The sequence below is a fragment of the Carlito syrichta genome, unplaced genomic scaffold (assembly GCF_000164805.1).
Source record: "Carlito syrichta isolate Samal-C Ts95f unplaced genomic scaffold, Tarsius_syrichta-2.0.1 Scaffold303736, whole genome shotgun sequence".
Lineage (NCBI taxonomy): Eukaryota > Metazoa > Chordata > Mammalia > Primates > Tarsiidae > Carlito > Carlito syrichta.
This window is the reverse complement of record NW_007247832.1, coordinates 576,035-591,083: the sequence shown is the minus strand read 5'-3', so window position 1 is coordinate 591,083 and position 15,049 is coordinate 576,035. Positions and strand designations below refer to the sequence as shown.

Here is a 15,049-nt window from a genome sequence, read left to right as displayed (position 1 = left end):
TTGAAAAATCACTGAACATTTATTTAATAACTACTTTCTAACACAATGGTCAAGTAAAAGTAAGTCTACTGTTAGCCACAAACACTGGACTAAATCTCATGACAGTACAAACAAGACATACAAGATAAACTTAGCAAACAGGCACCACTCCAAAACAGGACTTGCAAAAGGCTGTCGTTGATGGACACAATACAAACAGCACACACAAGTGCCAAAGAAAAGCTCTCCTTCTGGAGAAGTCCCTCATGGAAGAGAGTCTGCTCCAATAGCCCAGCCAGGGGGGGACCACCTCCAGTCTGCACACAGATAGCCCTTCTCCAGGCCTGGAACTCCACGTGACAGCCAAGCAGGCAGATGGTGTGGCGAGCAGAAGCCCTTGTTGTTCAAGAGCTGGGCCCGGCGTGTGTCACACAAGGTTTGGTTAAACCTCAAGTCCTTGTTTTAAATACAGAAGCAACCATATCTGTCTGGTGGTATCAAAAGGCTGCGATGAGATGATACACAGGAAAGACCTTCAAAAGCTAAAAAGTAGAACACAAACACTAGACAGCACTGGCACGAAAAAATAAATGCTTACCTAACAGAATAAAAAATGTTAGCTGGGCTCGGTGGCTCAGCCTGTAATCCCACGCCTTTGGGAGGCTGAGGTGAGTGAATTGCCTGAGCCCGCGGGTTCAAGACCCGCCTGGGCAGCGAGACCTAATCTCTACAATAAATCAAAAAATCAGCTGGGTGTGGTAGCGCATGCCTGTAATTCCGGCTACTTGGAAGGCTGAGGTGGAAGGATCGCTGGAGCCCAGCAGGTCGAGGCTGCGGTGGCCGGGAGTGGCCACTGCACTCCAGTGAGGGCGACAGAGTGAGACTCCAACTCAAAAAAAAAAAAAAAAAAATGTTAACCACCTCCCCCTTTCATGCTAATTGAAAAGGAAGGGGAAAAAGTCATTGATCAGAACCACTATCAGCCTGTGGTCCATTGTAATATATAAGAAATGCATTATTATTTATAATCTGCACTATGTAGTTGTTAAATTAATGCTTTTAAATAAAACTAAAAGTGTTATTCAAGGTACAATAAAACACAACCTACATTTTACAAATGCATTAAATTTAGCTAAAGCTACATTAGTTTTGTAATATAAAATACATCAAAATAAACACTCAGAAGTTAAAACCATCAAGAGTATTTTGACACATGCTTGAGAGAAATGACTTCCTAAAAAATAATGATCTCAGAGAATTTTTAGGTACTCAAAATCTATCTGTTCTGATCTATGACTATAAAGTTTAATTCTCAAAAAGCTCTAGTAAAAGCTCTAGTTTTTGTTTCCAATCATCTAGTTAAACATAATTTACAAGTCTTAAAAAAATTAGCATCTCCTTTTACTGTTAAGAAAGACGTATACATGTTTGTTTCTATGCCTTGCTTTTGTATACCAATTACTTGTGAATGACATTCACCACATAAATTACAAAAGAAAATCCAAAGTTCATCAAAAATAAGTTTAAGGGCTGGGAGCAGTAGCTCACACCTGTAATCCCAGCACTTTGGGAAGCAGAGGCAAAAGAACTGCCCGGAGACTAGCCTGGGTAACTTGGCGAGATCTTGTCTCTACAATAAATAAAAAAATTGGCCAGGCATGGTGGAACACACCTGTAGTTCCAGCTACTTGGAAGGCTGAGGCAGAAGGATCACCTGAACCCAGCACGTTGAGGCTGTGGTAGCCATGATCGTGCCACTGCACTACAGTCTGAACAACAGAGTGAGACTCTGACTCAAAAAATAATAATAAAAATAAAAGTAAATTTAAATTCCAAGAGTAAACAATAAATTGTATAATGCAAAAATGGACAATTTGCCAAGTGTGTAAAGAAAACGCTGCTACATGCCCTAAAACATCAAGTTGCACCATATGAAATCATTACCGTTGGTTAAAAACAGTCAAATGTTGGCAATGTCCAATGAATGAACACAATAAACCAGGACAAAGTCAAAGCAGGAGCAATGCTGTGTAACTCTCCAAAAGCTCCCCACTGTGCATACCCCCAAACCAGGTCTGTGGTTTTAGAAACAAGAAATATCTTGATGGCATTATTTTTGGCAACTTGAAACTGTGCTTATGAAAAAAGTCAAGATAAATTAAATGGTTACCTCAGTTAACTCTTGTCAATTCTTTGAACCATGAAAGCAGGAGGACTAACGCTAGATAGTAAAACACCTCGAATCTGCAACCCACGTTTTTAGCCTCCAAGCACCCAACTCTGACACCTTGTCAGTTCCATTCATCGGAATGTATCCCAACAAATCATCAGTGACCACAACGAAAGGGATCAGCCAGGGTTCTTGGTAACTTAACAGAAAATCAACCAAAAAAATCAAACTCCTAAAGCTAGCGGTAGTAAGCTGGTTAAATGACAAATACAAGAGCATCTTATATACATTGTGCCATTGACACCCCCTACAATGTGAGCATTTCCCTCATTTAACAGATAAGAAAATCTGGGCTCAAAAACATTAAGTGACTTACCCAGAGTGATGTAACTAATAATCATGAGAACTTACACTCAAAGCCACTTCTAGCAGATGCCCAAGTCTTGCATTTCTGTAACAAAGTTTCTCTGTTAGAGTTCTCATTTGTAGGCCCACTGGCTGACAGAATCTTTGAGTACTATTTCTAAGGCTTCCAGAAGCTTTGCAAGATTATTATCCTCTCTTCACAGATGAAGAAACTGAGGCTCAAGGATTTAAGTGGATTTTGCACAAAAGCTTAAGCCTGTATGTTTTTAAGCATTTGAACCCAAGATTATCGATCGGCTCCTAAGCTTGCATCCCACTCTATACTATATTACTCTGCCATACCAAGTATTCAGCACCAGCTGATATGGTCAGTCATGTGCCATTAAGATAGAAAGGCCCACAATTATTAAACCATATTTTCATTCAACTTTCTAGGCATTGTACTAAGTCTTTAAAATTGTTTCGTCACAAGAGACTTAGAAATAATTCCAGTAAAACCATCCAGAGACACTGCATGTGTTATCATATAACTATCCCAAGCAGTTGAGACGAACTCAGACTTCCTGAACACCACACTGCCACTCTTTACAAAAAGAAGCAAATATTTGGAAACTGCTGAGCAGAAATCAAATAGGCATAATATATGGCTTATACTGTTATACAAAACATTTCAATGTATTTTAAGGTATAGAAAGCAAGCACACAAAACAATTTTAACTAAATGATAGTTATAGTACATTTAACAAGTAATTTTATTTGCCCTCTTAGAATTTAAGAGGGCATCTTAACATTGTTTCAGCCAGCCCTTTTCTATAAGTTAAAAAACAAGAGTCATTTAATGGAGTTCAAACCGATATACAGCTTAAGTACCAGACACAGCTTTCCCAATTATAGCATAAAGAAGAAAATGCTGACATAGACTTCCCCCCAGATGATGCTCACTTTTAACTTTAAAGAAAGCAGTAACTTAAAACCACAAGCGTGTAAATGGTGCCTTGCTTTCAGGACTTTCAGATTCATATCATAAGTATAAAAAAAAAAAGCAGATGTTACTGTCTACTGGCATTCGGCATTTATTCCCATCTCCACCATCTCCCCGACATCAGATGATGGAAGACCACCTCGACCTTTCTCAGGCTCCCCTGCTAAGGGAATTCTGGATTTGATTGATTTCTTCTTTCCCTGTCTGTATGCCTTTTATTCCTCTGTCTTGTTTCACTGCACTGTGGAGGGTTTCCAGTACTACGTGGAACAGGAATGCTCGAGTGCCCTCCTTGCCTTGCTCCTGTGTTAGGCAACAGTATTTAGTCTTTCACCAATAATTCTAATACCAGCTGTAGATTTTTCATAGGTACTTTTACCAAGTCAGGGATGCTCCTTCCTATTCCTACTTTTCTGAGAATTTTCCTTCCATTCCTGTTTTCTTCGTTTTTATCACAAATGGATGATGAGTATCATTCAATGCTTTTCCTGCATCTACTGAGATGACCATAAGGGTAAAAAATTCTGTTGTTTATTCTGTTAAAATTGTGAACTACAGTGGCTTTCAAATACTGAATCAACTCTGTACTCTTGGAATAAATAGCAGTTGGGTTTGATGTACTATCCTCTTTATATTAGCTGTATTAAATTTGCTAATATTTTATAATATACATATCTTTGTTTTTTGTATCAGGGTAACACTGGCCACAGAAAATAAGCTTATGCTCCCTTCTATTTTCTGAAGAGTCTGTGTATAATTGGTATTAAAGGTTTGTAAAATTCACCAGTTAGACCATGTGAGGTTAGTTTCCTTTGCAGGAAGGTTTTCAACTACAAATTCAATTTCTTTAATACAAAGTTATTCAGGTTTTCCATTTTTCCCTGAATGTGGTTCGGCAGCTTGGGTCTTCGATGGAATTTGTTCATTTATTTAGTTATCAAATGAATTAGCATCAAGTGGTTCCTAATATTCCCTTATTACCTTTTTAATATCACTAAGATCTATAGCGATGGTTCCATTTTCTTTTCTAATATTAGAAATTTCTGTTTTGTTTCTTTTTTGTTCCTGATTAATAAGGACAGCGGTTTATCCATTTTTATCTCAAAGAATCAGCTATTGGTTTCATAAACTTTTTTTCTCTATTTTTTTTTCCATTTTATTCATTTCTGTTCTTATTTCTGTTATATCCTTCCTCTTCATGTTCTAGGTTTAATTTGCTTTTCAGTTCCTAATTTCTTAAGGTGAAAGTTGTACTACTGTACTGAGTATTGCTTCAAAACTTTTAAGTTCTAACGTAAGCAGTTAATACTATACATAAATTTCCCCTTAACGTCATGCTTAAGGTGCATTCCACACATTTTGATACATTATATTTTCATTTTCATTCGATTCAGAATATTTTCTGATTCCCCTTGTGACTTCTTCTTTAACCCATGGGTTTTCAGAATGTGATAGCTAATTTCAAAATATTGGGGAAGTTTCCAGATATCTGATACTGAGTTCAAGCTTAATCCAATTGTGGTCAGAGAACACAGATAAATTCCTGAAAAAGTAATCTGTAAAGTGAAAGTTTGGATATCATATTCAATTTTTCCTATGGTAAAGTAGCAATCACATGCCCTGGGTCATAGTGAGCTAGGATCAGAGATCAAGTCTTCCAGTTTCTGGTAGATCATCCTTTCTGCTCCCTTATTCCAAACCAAAAGACCTTTGTGATTCTCTCCCTGTGCTTTCATAAAAAAGGAAAGAAGGAGCAGGAAGATCCCATACACATCAACTCATCTGATTTTTACAATTCCATAAGACAGGCAAGACAGATGATAGTATTTTACATGGGAGGAAAGTGAAGCTAAAGAAATGACTTGCTGTACTACTCTGTGATGTCTCATTACTCCTCAATTATTCCTCAAAGACAGAGCAAGATAGATCACTGAAATCCATAAATAATTCAAAAACCTCATTTCAGTCACTGCTGCAATCACCACCACCACTGTTCAGAGTAAATTATAGTAAAAGCAACTAGGTTTAAGTTTTTAAATCATGACTTCTTACACCTGCTCATTATTAGCAAGATTCAGATAATAAAAAAAAAAAACCAAGAAAAAAAAGTAAATAGGCAAAAAATGTAGAGAGAAAAATGAGATCTCAGGTTAACAAATCATAAACTAGTCATATTTGTTTTTCATACAAAAAATTAACATGGCAATGCATATATCAACTAATATTTTTTCTCTTCAAAACCCTGAATTGAATAGAATATAAAGCTCAAAAATATATATTAAAATATGCTAATATTTAATATTCAAAAATACTAATCTATTTTATGCTATTCTATTTCCAATTAAATTTATAAATTATAATGTTATAGAATTGAAATGGCTTTAAGGGTAAAAGGCACATATTCTTACCATATAATTGTTGACTATGGGTTGCAGAAATTTCCTTCGAGTAGCATCACCACTTTGGCTCAGATATCAGTAGTAACAGCAATCAAAGTTAAAACTAAAAAGAAAAGAAAAAAAAAAAACCACATAAAATTAATTACTGGTAGGCAAAATGCATTCAAGTCTTCAAGAAAGTCTTAAATTCAAATTTCACATTTCAACAATTTCATAGAGGGAGCTCTAATCCCAGGACTAGTTCTTTTTTAATTGGTTTAAGCATGGAGTTAATACGGTATGTGAATTCCTGTATAATTCCAACTCCCTATCCTGGAATAACCTCTAAAACTAACTTCAAGGACTCACAGTAAATAACAGTCAAAGGGCAGAAAACAAGAATTCAAGTATATGATAAGTATATTCAACCAAAATACTCAATTCCCTTATTCAACAATAACACATACATTTTAGGTTTTGCTGCTGCCTATGGGATGAATCAAATAATACTGATCATTCACATAAGAACTTTACCAGAAAATAGCAGCTGAATTGATTTTCCCTGTAACAGTATTTAAATTCAATAAAAATCTTGATCATTTTATAAATTTCTTAATAGTACATATGGGGATAAAACAGTAACAAAGATGTAATAACTGCCAAATAGACCCTAGAAAGTATTTCTGGGATACTGGACATTAGCAGCAAGGCTACAAAGCAATCTGATAAATGCTGTTTACCAATGTGCCAAAGCTACGAGGTAACAAGAAGTATAATAAGTATAGTTTCCTAGTCAGAGTTATGGTTTAGTTGGGAAAGAGAACATATAAGAAAAATCTAGTGAACAGGCATTCATCCATTCAACAAACTTTACCAAGCATCTTTAAATACTGAATACACAAAAATGAATAAGAAAATGCCTGCTCATGAAAATATTCAATCTTGTGAGGGTGACAAATCTATTCAGATGACTTTAATACAACAAGGTGGAAGACAGAAATCAAGAGAGCACAGCAGTCCAAATATGGGGTGGGCACGCCAAAGTGCTTAAAGAAAGTCCCAGGAGGCTGGGAGGAGCGATGCTTGGGAAAGACATTCCAGGCCCAGGAAAGAAAGAATTGTATAATTTTACTATGGAAGAAAAGCACTTCAAATCTACTAAAAAGAACTACCTGGCCCCGTGTAAATTCTATATAGATCTTGAGCACCTACACAGTGAAGATTATGACAGCATCCTTTTGACAGCATTTAAAAAAAAACAGATTCGCCATTCAGGGATACTCTATTTCACTTATGTCCTGTTTTACTTATTTAAAATTGAAGGCAGCACACAATTTTCTTTCTCTTCCTTAGGACGGCTGTATGGCATGCTCTTTTTTTTTTTGAGTTGGAGGCTCACTCCATCGCTCAGGCTGGAGTGTGGTGGCACACTCATGGCCGCCCCCAGCATCAACCTGCTGAGTTCAGACGAGTCTTCCACCATAACCTTCCAAGTAGCCAGAACTACAGGCATGCCATCATGCCCTGCTAATTTTTTGATTTATCATAGAGATGAGGTCTTGCCAAGTTGCCCAGGCTGGTCTTGAACCCATGAGCTCACACAATCCACTCACCTCGGTCACAGCATGCTCTTAATTACACACAGGAAAAGAAAAAAGTGGGCTTTTTCCTAAGTGATTTACATAAGTGATCACCTTATTTCCAAATACAGAAAACTACCCCCGGGTTTCACACTTAATTTTACCTCTACCAGATCAGTTGACTTGACTTGATGATTCTGAGAGCAATCAGCACTACACTTAGAGATGGTACAATCTAGCTAACCGTGCCCAAGGGCAAGGCAAGCATCCAGCATCGCATGCGTTTTCTGGAAGACTGCTTAAGTTTAGGAATCATGTGTTAATGCTTCCTTTGGGAAACAAAATTATGAATTCTCCCATTTGTGTGAAAGGCTACAGAATTATTATTTTTGTTATTAGCTATTATTTAGTAAATGTTTTACTCAGGTCTAAGCATAGAGCTAATACTTCACATACATTTAACTTAGTCCTCACAGACAGGTAGTATCTCTACAAAAAAATGAAGAAATTAGAATTGAAAGGTGACTTGTCCAGGATCACACAACTAGGAAGAGGAGGAGTCAGGATGAGTCTGACTACAAGGTGACTGTTCATAACATCTCTATTGAACTGGCTCCTTTTGTACAGGGACACACACATCTTCTGTTCCTATTGAGCTGCTAACATTTCTAACTAAGTCAGGAACCATACAGATCTTGAAGAATTAACTAGACTTTGTGAGCGTGTGGCCTCTTTCACAATGGAGAGCACATGTGTAATTCGTCTGAAGTTCCCCGGTTAGACTGCGAGGCGTGAGATGTAGCACCTCTATGGGGAGGCGCCACGCTGGACAGCACAGGCCTGCATGTTCGTCTGCAACACCATCACCCCAAGTTTGTTGAGGTCCATGGTTAAGTTTCAAGCAGTGCTGACAGGGCCCCTACAGCGACTGTCTGGAGCACGGGTGCCCTGAAACTCCCTAGCTCTGGGTTTGCATCCGTGGTGCTCCCTCCAACCTAGCTCCCAGGTGTCCCAAGGTCTCCACCTTTGGAATGCCACCTGCCAGGACTGCCTTCACCTGCCTGTGCATCACACTACCTGTTCAGTAAGCATGTATGAACTGTGATTATGTGTCAGTCACTGTGCATGCTCCTACACCAGAACGACCAGAGCCCAATAATACAACCCAAGCACCTCCAGTCATGTGAGCAAGAAGGTGGCATCCCATGGAGCCGGGGCTCTGGCAGGTGGGGATGTGGGATGCACAGAGCACAGGGGAGGATGTGGCTGCTGGAGACGGGCAGGGCAAGGGACTTCACAGAACTGAATGTGAGCAGCAATTCACATGGCAGATGATAAAGACCTAGACAAAGACAAGGGAGAGTGTTTTAAAGGGAACCAATCTGAGAGACGCAGATCTCGGGAGATAACACGGAGGGATACTGAGATGGCTCTGGGAGTGTGAGTCATGGGGTACTCTGAGGAGCACTGTCTAAATGAACTTCCTGCAGTGATGTGAATGTCCTGTACAGTGACATGGGCCAGCAAGGTGGCCCAGCCACACAGTGTGCTGAATCAGTACTTGAAATATGGCTAATGTGGCTGAGGAACTGAAAGTTTTATTTATTTCATTTTAATTAGTGGCAATTCAAACAGCAACATGTGGCCAATGGCACTGGTATTGCACAGGACTGCTCTAAGTTTTCTGGCTTGAGATAGAGAAAAGAAACACTGCAATGAAAAGCAGGTGGACACTCAACTAGCTGTTGAATAAAAGAATGAACAAATCATTGAATAGAGAAACAAACTGGGTGATCTTTAAGGATTCCACCAAATCCCATCAAAGATGTACCTATCCTCACTCATTCAGGTTCCAAATAATGACCACAACATTGTGCCTCCAAATGTAATCATGCTGTCCCCAGATCTCAGTCTGATTGTTAAAATGCCAACACTAAACAAAACTTCCTTGTACCATTCAGCGAAAAAAGAAAAGAAAAACTACATCATGAAACCACAGCAAGTCACTATTTAGTGAACAATCATAAAACAAAGTCAAGCCAGGATAAATAACTACCTAATTTAAAAATACCTTATCTAAAAAGATGAAGGGAAGCTGGGCTCAGTGGCTCAGCCTGTAATCCTGCACTTTGGGAGGCTGAAATGAGTGGATTGCTTGAGCCTGCGGGTTCGAGACCCTCCTGGGCAACTTGGTGAGACCTCATCTCTACAATAAATCAAAAAATTAGCCGGGTGTGGTAGCGCGCGCCTATAGTTCCAGCTACTTGGAAGGCTGAGGCAGAAAGATTGCCGGAGCCCAGTAGGTCGAGGCTGTGGTGGCTGGGAGCGTGCCACTGCATTCCAGTCTGGGTGACAGAGTGAGACTCCAACTCAAAAAAAAAAAAAAAAAAAGATGAGGGGGAGGAGAGGAGAGGACCAGACAGCTTTATGATCCCCAATGTGCGTTCAAGAAATGTGAAAATATGTTACAGACCATTCGCCTCGTAAGCTGTTCACTCACATTCAGTTTACATTCCTCTGGACTCTGACAAGAGAAGTGGCTGAATTTCTCTCAGGAAATATCTAACTTTGTTCTACAGGACATTTTATAAGGTCAATGATAATAAAGTTTTCCCGAGTAATGTGACCTTCAATCTTACTTATCCATGACATCCAAAATCAATATGAAATAAATAATTCTCTTCATGAAAACATCTAACCTGGGAACAGGTGGGATCTAAATGACTCATTGTTAATCTACCAATATTATCCTAATCTGATTGTGTTTGGATTTGTTTACTATTTTGGTCCTCAGCATCTCTCTTAAGTCTCTGAATTCTCGTTTTTCAGAAACCAGAAGCCAGCTCCGGATAGAACTCTCTTCCCCTGTTCATCCCCAGTCTCACATCCCACCAAAGGCTAGAACTCTACATCCTTCTTTTCACTTCCATCAACAAGATCATGACACCGATGTTCTTCACCATTCACACATACCATTCTATTTAAAATATTAGATACTACAGGACATGTATATTAGCTTAAGAAGATGAAATATGATTTTTTAGCCAAAAGCACATATCTAACACAATAAAACAGCAATCTGAACTTCTACCATTGGTCTCTCAGGTTGACCATCTGAGCTTCAACACCCCATTGCTAGAATGGTCCTGTACCTTTTTAAAGCAGAGCCAGTATGAACACATTCAGCTGCCCCCACCATACATATGAACATACAAGTGAGTGCTTGTAAAAGGTGAGGCAAAACAATGTTAAGTAATAAAATAAGCTCTTTGGGGTGGACACAGTAGCTCCTGCCTTTAATCCCAGTGCTTTGGGAGGCCAAGGTGGGAGGAATGCTTGAGCCCATGAGTTCAAGACCAGCCTAGGCAACATAGTGAGACCTCATCTCTAGAAAAAAATTAAAATCTTAGCTGTGCATGGTGGTATGTGCCTGTAGTCCCAGCTACTCAAGAAGCTGAGGCAGAAGCATCACCTGAGCCCAAAAGGTCGAAGCTGTAGTGAGCCATGATCATGCCACTGCACTCCAGCCTGGGAAACAGAGTGAGATCCTGACTCAAAAAAAAAAAAGATAAGCTCTTTGCCCGCCAGGAAGTTTATCTGGTGTGAAATAGTAAACAAACACAAATAAATATAAAATAAGCAGAAAATATACCACTACAAGCTAAAATAAAAATAATGGCAGCTGACAGTCACTGACCATCTATGTGTATCATATCTCAGCAAGGTACACTCATTTTAGTAACTAATTAAACTGCATTAATTATACTCTGAGAGTGCACATAAAGAAAAATTCTGCCAGTTTTGAGTACAGTAAGTCCCCTACACACGAATGAGTTCCAATCCAAGAGCACATTCATACATAAGTCCAACAAAGTGAGCCACAGTACCCAATTAACACCATCAGCTGTACAGTACTGTATAGTAATAGATTTATAATACTGTTCACACAAATAATACATAAAAAACAAACAAAAAAATCCGCCTGGGCAGCGAGATCTCATCTCTACAATAAATCAAAAAATCAGCCGGGCGTGGGAGTGCATGCCTGTAATTCCAGCTACTTGGAAGGCTGAGGTGGCAGGATCGCCGGAGTCCAGCAGGTCGAGGCTGCGGTGGCCAGGAGCGGCCACTGCACTCCAGTCTGGGTGACAGAGTGAGACTCCAACTCAGAAAAATAAAAATAAAAATAAGGAAAACATTTTTAATATTACAATACAGTACCTTGAAAAGTACAGTAGTACAGTGCAGTACAACAGCTGGAAAACAGGACTGACATAGAATGAACAGGCAAGGAGAGTTCCTGATGGGAGGAGGGAGAGGAGGTGGGAGATGGCGGAGCTGAAGGATCATCAGCAACAGGAGATGGGGGGCCAGCAGCCACGTCACTCACGTCTGACATTCATGGCACAGGCTCTGGTTCCTGGCTGGATTTAATTCTATCTTCCCTTGTGAAAACTGCTCGTTCACAACCCTGAAAATTCGTAATTTGAAGGTTCACGTGTAGTGGACTTACTATACTTCATTCATTCAAAAATTATTTATCACAGATCTAATACAAGGGTCATAAAACAGTATTTTCTTCCTCTTCCATTCAAAAAACAATAACTGTCTTATAAAATTTGTAGAAAGAACAATCACGTCCTGATATAGTACTGCTTTGCCAACCTCCATGCCTGGCCCATAACTCTGGGCTAACAGTCCCTGGCCAGAGAACCTAACAGCCCAGAAAAAAATCTGGGTCACATCAACCACTCATCAATTCAGACATTTACTGCTGTTAAAAAAGTTTATGGGAGGCCATTATTTGGACTAAGTTTCTACAGTAGGCCCCAGCAGACCAGACCAAATCAGTTGGAGTCACGGAAATAACTGCTACTTAATCCAATGGAACTCTGGAATAGGCCAATTTTATAAAAACACAAGAGATTCACCAATCAGAAGAGGTGCAGTTTACCTGAGTGGCCATCATACAAAAGTTCCCTTAGTTTTAATCCTGTAAGTAATTTTGAAATGACTGATCTGCTTCTGCCAACACAACACCTACCTCCTCTGCTCAGCCCCCTGGAACACTCATTCTATTTTACAGAATGAGGTGTGGTTCAATGCCAGAATCACAAATAAAAGCCAATTAGATCTGATTTTTTAACTTTTGTCTTTTGACACTATTCTCCTACATGCATTAGAAATATAACAATGAATCAGACAAAGGTACAGCTAGATACAAAAAGATACCACACCAAAACTGAAGAGTCCTGAGTGGCAAGACAGATACAATAGCTGCTCCCCTCATAGGTGGGAGATAAGGTCTAAGACCCCCAAGGGATGTCTGAAACCACAGAAGGTATCAAACTCTATGTATCTTCGGTTTTGCCAATATATACATACTAATGTTAAACAATCGGGCACAGAATGATTAACAATAATTTATAAGCCGGGCTCGGTGGCTCAGCCTGTAATCCCGCGCCTTTGGGAGGCTGAGGAGAGTGGACTGCCTGAGCCCGCGGGTTCGAGACCCGCCTGGGCAGCGAGACCTCATCTCTACAATAAGTCAAAAAATCAGCCGGGCGTGGTAGTGCACGCCTGTAATTCTGGCTACTCGGAAGGCTGAGACGGAAGGATCGCCGGAGCCCAGCAGGTCGAGGCTGCGGTGGCCAGGAGCTGCCACTGCACTCCAGTCTGGGCGACCGAGTGAGACTCCAACTCAAAAAAACAACAACAACAAAAAAACCAATAACTGATAGTAATATAGAACAATGATAACAATACACTGTAATGAAGGTTCAGTGAACCCAACTTTGTGCATGCAACATATCTTAATATGTTGTTTTCAGACCCCAGTTGACTGCCAGTAACTGAAACACGGCAAGTAAGCCTCAGATGGCGATGCTATGCACACGCACAGTGGAGAAGACACGCTCCAACTGCAGCAAGAGATGCTCTTTCTCTGCCTCTGCATGTGGAACAGTGGCACCAAGAGACTGGATTCTGTCCTCTGAGATACACAGAAGACGCAAAGTCTCCTTAGGAAGACAAACGCTCCTCACCATCTAAATACTGTGCTGTCAAGGGATGGTCCAGATGCAGAGCTTGCTCCTAAAATAAAACAGCATGTGTGCCCACCTGTCTGTCTCCTGGGAGGCCACAGAAACTCCAGGCAGTTTATTTAAACCCAAGTTTCCCTAACGGCAACAATGAGACTGAGAATGAAATGAGCTAACCCAGGCAAGAGCCGGTGGGCCTCGGCACATGCTAATAGGCAATAAAGAGCATCGCCAGGGACGCCTACCATCACCTCTGGGTGCTCCCCTACTATCACTGCCAGGTGCCCCGGCCATTACCACCACATGCTGCCCACCATCACCCCCAGGTACCTCCCCACCATCATCCCCAGGTGCTACCCACCATCACCCCAAGATACACCCCCCTCCCCCCCAGTCTGTGCAATCCACCAGCGTGGGGAGGGCATCCCTACATCACAATATCACCCCCAGGGCTTCACACAGAAAGGAATGCACAGCAGCCTCTCGATCAGTGTGGATCCAGGACAAAACAAAGAACAACTGGGCACACAAAACCTGAAAACCAAGCTGACTTAAGCAGCTCACATTTGGTCCTGTTCTTGAATTTGCCAGTCATTCGTTACCACAACAAAAAGCACTGAACTGCTAGAAACCAAACAATGTAGATGCCGGAAATGGTCACATATTCACAGAAAATATAATTGGTTTTCAATGGAAAAATGGATCATCTGATTGTGTGATGCTTCTGCCCACATGTGACAGTTAAGCTTTTTTTTAAAAACGTGTCCACAGTAGACAGGTCTGGGCCTGGGCAGCCACCTGTGGGCCCTAACACTTTGACCCCTAACTCTAATCTTCACTGTGACAAATCTTTTTAATTCCTGGCACTTGGTTGTTTCAATACAACCAAAAAGTTAATAAGTTTCTCTGCAAAAGGCGTAGAAAGATAAAATAATACCAACTTGCTCGTGATAAAATAAGGCTTCCAACTTGAGGAGAGACTGCTGACTAGGAGGAAGTGAAAAGCTGTTTTGCAACATCATGAACAATCCACAGTCATGAAACACAAATGTGGACTGGGCCCAATTGGCGTCATCAGACTGTTTTGCTTAGAAAACTCAAAGGCAGCCTGAGCACTGGAGGAAGAAAAGGGCCATGGGATAGACGCCAAGGACAGAGACAGAGGCTCTGAAGGAGGACACAAACTGACCAGAAGGAAGGACTTGAGGACAGAAGAACAGGTGAGGTCAAAGGACCTTAAGCCTTTGTCCAGGATTGTGCAGATAACACAGACCCAAGTGGAGCAGCTAAGAAATCCCAGAATTTTTTAAAACTCGCCTGTTTTTAAAAGTGGGACACTGTGTCCTTGGCTGATCTTTTGGCACTTCCTGTTGCTCTTGACCCCACAAAGATGACAAACCATTGGCTCCCAGGGAGGCCCTTGAGATGACAGCTTAAACCCTGAAAACAAATCCAATCCAAGTGAAAAGGCCTTCTTGCCTGAACTACTTGATATTTTTCTCTGCTTTAATTACCAAATCCTGTAACTAGAATTTATCTCTGATTCAAAGAGA

General features: G+C 40.4%; 1 protein-coding gene across 1 annotated transcript in view; it reads right to left on the bottom strand.

The window, feature by feature from the left end:
• The window catches only part of WASF3 (WAS protein family member 3), a 66,565-nt gene extending 60,564 nt beyond the window's left edge, over nt 1–6,001 (bottom strand). The window contains exon 1 of the mRNA XM_021712927.1: nt 5,906–6,001. The gene's annotated coding sequence lies outside the window, so the exon portion shown is untranslated. The remainder of the gene's footprint in view (nt 1–5,905) is intronic.
• Between the last annotated feature and the right edge of the window lie 9,048 nt (nt 6,002–15,049).